This window comes from Cervus canadensis, chromosome 2, assembly GCF_019320065.1.
Source record: "Cervus canadensis isolate Bull #8, Minnesota chromosome 2, ASM1932006v1, whole genome shotgun sequence".
Classification (NCBI taxonomy): Eukaryota; Metazoa; Chordata; class Mammalia; order Artiodactyla; family Cervidae; genus Cervus; species Cervus canadensis.
The window spans coordinates 49,972,670-49,978,701 of NC_057387.1; positions in this window are offsets into that span (position 1 = coordinate 49,972,670).

Sequence of the window (6,032 nt, forward strand, 5' to 3'; positions counted from 1 at the left end):
CTTGAGGTTGTGTTTCATTTGATTTATGCTGTTTATACATAGCTGGTTACTTATTCACACACTTGATATGTAAAATTAGGAAATTGAATTAAATGAATCATTCCCAACCAATGGTCTCCCGATCTCTGGAGTATGTACTAGATAGGAAAAAGTATTTGTACTTGTATAAAGTTATTTTCATTTTTCCAAAGATGTAATACAAACTGTGTATGTCTCTATAATGATGAGTCTAACCAAAACATCAAATTTCTTAACTTTTGACTGAAAATATACCAAGTCTGGGTTTACCAGTATTCTCCGGTTAGGTTTCATTGATATAAGTATGTTCTATATTCAAATAGAATGTATTTTTTAAATTGGAAGTCGTACTGCTGCATAGCAAATAGTGTTCAGAAATTAAGTGGTAAAAAAAGAATCCTGGCAGGAAGACTAGCAATCACCAGAGCCCCTTTCAACTCTAATTTTTATAGTTCTTTGTTTAATTTTAAACCAGCTGTCAAGCTGTAAGAATACAAGTAGAATAGGTAGTTTGACCACAGATTTCATAAGCAAACTTAGATTAAATTTTTTACATTAAACTATTTTTAAAACAATTGTTTCTTCAGGATGTAAGAAAGAATTAAATTATCAAATAAAGTAATTCAAATTGGAAACAGTAAGCCAGAGGGATTCCTGAAAAGTAAATTAAACAAAGAACATTTCTCATAATAAAGATACTTGGGTTACAAAAATTTTTGAATTTCTTGGGGAGCACAGTTCATCTTTCATTTGGCAACTAGAAAGTTAATGATATATTTTCATTTGCCTTCCACTAAAAAATTATAAAATGTTGTTTTAAGTTAACTTTCATGTTAAAACATGTGCTACTTCAGTATTCAGTATTGTCAAATTGTCTTTTACAGTTATTTTATCATTGCCTAAGATATTTGAGCTTCTTTTTCTTTTTTTAAATAGTATTGATTTATTTAATAGCATCAAGACAAAAAAAGTTAACCTCTTCAAATTAGTATTTTCCACTATGCTTCTTTAGAATAGATTAGAACCATGGCATAGCTAATACCTCTATTTTAGATTTCAATTTAATTAGACAAATTTTTTTAAGGACATACATATAACCTCTCAGGGACTGTACAGTTGAAACATACTGATTCAAAATATAGCTTTGATTTTTTTTTCTTCACTAAGAAAGTGTAATACCTGCTCATTTTAGAAATATTTAGAAAATGAAAAAATTAAAAATGGGTAAAATCACTTGTGGTAGTACTACTCAAACACATTTATTGGGTTGACCAAAAAGGTCATTTGGATTATTCCATAAGATCTTACAGAAAGCCAGAACAAACTTTTTGGCCAATCTGATACTTTTAACAGCTTGTTATGTTTCTTTCTCTTGTCTTATTGTTTCAATGTAGTTATAAATGTAATTATTATAATGTATCCATCCCACTATCCCATTTTCCCAAGTTTATTTGAAATATGAGTGCTGCATTGTATAGACTAATCTTTGATACTTGATCTTGAGCATTTTCCACCAACCAGTTCTTTGACTCTCCAGACAATAGTTGAGTGTCCAACAGTTTAAGTCATTCTGACATTAATTACATGGAGTTAATGTCAGACTCCATGGGTTAAAGGGGTCAGTCCCAAAAGACTGCCCGTACTTCAGATGCCAGTCACAAATATCGGGTCACCCATACTTGAGACGACTGGCTGTAAATCAAAGGTTGCCATGACTGACTCTTCAGGTTTGATAATTTGCTTAAATGGCTCACAGAACTCAGAAAAATACTTGACATTACCAGTTTATTATAAAGAACATAACCCAGGAACAGTGAAATGGAAGAGCCGCATAGGGCAGGGTATGCTAGGAAGGAAGGTGGCGTGGAGCTTCTATGCACTTTCTGGTGTACCACCCTTCAGCACCTTGATGTGTTCACCAACCCAGTAGCTCATCCCTTAGGGGGTTATTATGGGAGGTTTCATGGTATAGGCATTATTGCTTAAATAATTGGCCATTGGTGATTAACTTACTCTCTAGCTCCTTTCCTCTCCCTTGTAGTTTCGGGAGGTGGTGGGACAGAAAACTCCAACCCTCTAATCATCACGCCTTGGTCTTTCTGGTGACCCACTCCCATTCTGAAGCTATCTGGGGGCCCGCAGCCACCTCTCGTGTCATTACCATTTAAAAGACACTGATCACCCTGGAGATCTTGAGAGTTTTGGGTGATATGTGCCAGGAACCAGGGACAAAGACCAAATATTTATTTTTATATCACACTAGATATAACACTTCTATGAGACAAAAACTAGTCAACATCAATAATGTTTCAAACCATGAACTATAATTAGCATTCACCCCTGGTATGGAAGGTAGCTATCCAATTTATTTCAACAATGGGAATTTGGTGGGGTTTTTTTGAGGGCCAGTTACTGATGTTTAGTCAATAGCTCATAACTGATTTCTTGGTTCTTTAGCCTATATTATAGACATAGGTACAACATTGTTCTTTCTTGATTACTTTGATGACAAATAATTGAATATTTTTAATTGCTTAGGTAGACAACAGTAATAAGTAAAACTTAGCTGATACCTCATTCTTAAGTCAGAAGTCAAGATGAACAGAGTGGTTATAATCTAATGTTACAGTTTTTCCTTGTTATTAAAGTTTTAGACAAAGTTTTATACATTCTCCACATTAAAAATTTGTCATACTTCTATTCTAGTCTTGTTTTTCTGTTTTATAGACTGTTCCTTTTAAAAAAAAACACAAGATCATGCTGTGTAGAAATTAACCATTATTCTCTTAGCTGTAGATCCATAAGCATTTTCATACCACTAAGTATTATTCTTAAGTATGCTTTAAATTTTTGCATAATGTACCATCATACCACATATTGCACCTCTATTGTTGATCATTTTATGTTGTCTCTAGGATTTTGGTATTATAAAGAATGCTTCTGATCAACATTCCTATAGTGCATTGTACACTATACAAATCCAAAATTATTTTTAGGATGAATTTCTAATAGTAGAATTGATAGATTAAAGAGTTGGCTATGGTTCACACATTTGAGGTTTTATATATGAATGTTCCAAATTGTTGTACAGAAGGGCCATATAACTTTATGCTCCTGCCTGTAGCTTATGAGTATGGCTTACAATTCCTCTTGTCCTTGCCATTGTAGTCTTTAAAACTTTGCTTATTTTGGTAAAAAGTACTATCTTGTTCATCTTTAAGTGACAAATGAAAACAAAGGAAGTGAATTTTTTATCACAAAGGCATTAACTTTCTGATTTAAAATAATAAGAATACATGTGCATATTATCTACTAGATGATGTGTTTAAAATTACTTCAACTCAGATTTTATAATAGACCAGTGGTATAATAGGGAGTATAAGCGCCCTTATACTCTGTAGTCTTTCAAGAGATCTTTGATTATTATTTATTCCAAAAGCTTGTGTGTGTATCAATATGCATTCTTCTGTAAGTTCCACAGCACTTCTCAGATACTCAAATTGGGCCATGACCACCACAGCCACCACCACCACCCCCCTCATCCCGCCTCCAGAAGTAAAGAAAGTATATAATACTTTGAAAGTATTATGTGTTGCCATGTCAACTTTCAAGTGGTTTATATTTTTATTATAATTTAGGTGAATTCCCAAAAATCTTCTGACACAGGTTTTTTTTAATATGGTAGAAAGAAGAGATAGTGTGAAGTTTTGCCTCTTGTGAACAAATTGGTAAAACAGATGATTATTTGTTTTTTAAAACTAGTATTTGATTTCTTAAAGATAAAACCTAGAGAATTAGTTCTTTCTTAGACTATTAAGGTCATCCTCTGAAATTTTATTTTTCTACTGATGAGTTTGACAGATTTCAACACATACTTTAAGTAAGGAGCTTTTAGATAATGTTTAGTCCCGTTTATAACTTAAAACTTAAAAAATTTTTTAAATTTCATTTGTAAAGTCAATATATTGGTTCTGTTTTGAGAATCTTAGTACCCTGATTTAAAACCTTCTCAAGTATATAAATATATTTTATAAATACAATAAACTTAATAAATATGCAGAACCTTAAATTCTCTTGAATATTTCAATGCCTCGTATAACTTGCAAGTCAAAGTTGACTGTGCAACTACACATTTTAAGTAGAATTTGGAAAGTTGAGCTATAAATCTAATAGGCCAGGTTTTCTTTTTTTGAATATAAATTTATTTATTTTAATTGGAGGCTAATTACTTCACAGTATTGTGTAGTGGTATTGCCATACAGTGACATGTCTTGCCAGACTACTTTTTGATCTAAAGTTCTAAGCATATGACCATTTAAAGAAATACAGATTCTTTACCACAGAGCCACCTGGAAAGCCATTTTAATCACTACAAGAACAGAATGTAGAACATTGCCAGCACTCCCAGTTCTCCACCCCAATTAAATTCACCCCTTCCCATTCCTGTTATTCTGACTTTTCTAATATACAGTTTGATCTTCTAGGAATGCAGTTTAGTTTTGCATGTTTTTTTCTTTTACAGAAATGGAATTAATACCATATGTATTCTTTTGTGACTCATTCCCTTTGGTTAATGTTATCTTTGGATTTCATCTCTATTTTTCCCATAGCGGTAGTTTATTCATTTGTTGTTGTATATTATTACATATCTATATATGACACCATTTAATTATTCATTTTATTATTGATAAACATTAAGGTTGTCTTTGCATGTTTTTTGACTTTTAAGAGCTGTGAAGCTATGAACATTCTTGTCTGTCTTTTAAACATCTGCAGGTTTCTCTAGGGTGGTATATGCCAAAGAGTAGTTTTTTGATCATAGAGTATATGCCTCTTAGACAAAGCCAAACTGTTTTCCAAGATGATTGTACACATTTATACTCTGATGTGGAATTCATAAGAGTTCTTGTTCCTCCCTGTCTTCAATGATACAGTTGTCAGACTTAAATTTTTGCCAGTTGGTGAGTGTTAATAATATTTCATTGTAAATTTAATTTGCATTCCCCTAATTTCTATCGGACTGAATAATAACCTTTTTTATGTTTGTTTATTTTTCCTCTTTTGAGAAATAAATTGACAAATTGCCCATTTTTTTCTGTTGGAGTATCTGTATTATTTCATATTGATACTTAGGAATTCCATTAATTCTTAGATTATTATGTGTTGTAGATATCTTCTACTTTGTCAGTCTATTTTTACACTTATAAGTATAGTGACTGTTGATGAACAGTTCTTATAATTAGATACATCCTTTTGAATTTCTCAAATGTTCCTATTTATCTAAAGATGCCTGTGTTCTCTTAATTCTTGAAGAATATTTTTATTGGCTATAGCAGTCTATCTAAAGTGGCAGTTATTTTCCCCCTGCATATTGAAGTTACCATCCACTATTTTCTGCCTCAGTCTTGCAAGTTCATCTGTTACTCATTTTAAAATAACCTGTCCTATATTTTTTTAGCTGCTTTCAAGATCTTTATCTTTAGTTTTCTAAAGTTTTTACTATGAAATGTCCTGTTGGGAATGCCTCTTGTTATTGTCAAGTTTGGGAACTCCGCTGGGCATCTGGAAATTTCCTAGACCTTGTCTAATAAACTTATTTTTTTCTGCCTCACTTTCTTGCTCCCTGATTCTTCTGGAACTCCAGTTAATGTGTGTAAAATCCTTCTCACTGCATCCTCTGGATTTTTTCCTTCTCTTCCCTGTTTTCTATCTTTATCTTTTGATGTTATATTGTAGATCTCTTCTTTTAACTTATCTTCCAGCTTACTGATTTTCTCAGTTACTGTTAAATCTCATCCACTGAGATCTTAATTTTGGTTATGATTTTTTTTCAGATGTAGAATTTCTGTTGGTTTTTTCAGATGTGCTTTTTTATTGTTTCTAGTATCCTACTTGGATATTTTATCTTTGAATATGGTCTACATGATTGCTTTTATATTCTGCCTCTGATAATTCCAGAACATAAAATGATTATGGATCCAAGTTTATTGACAGTTGCCCTTTCTATTCCTTGT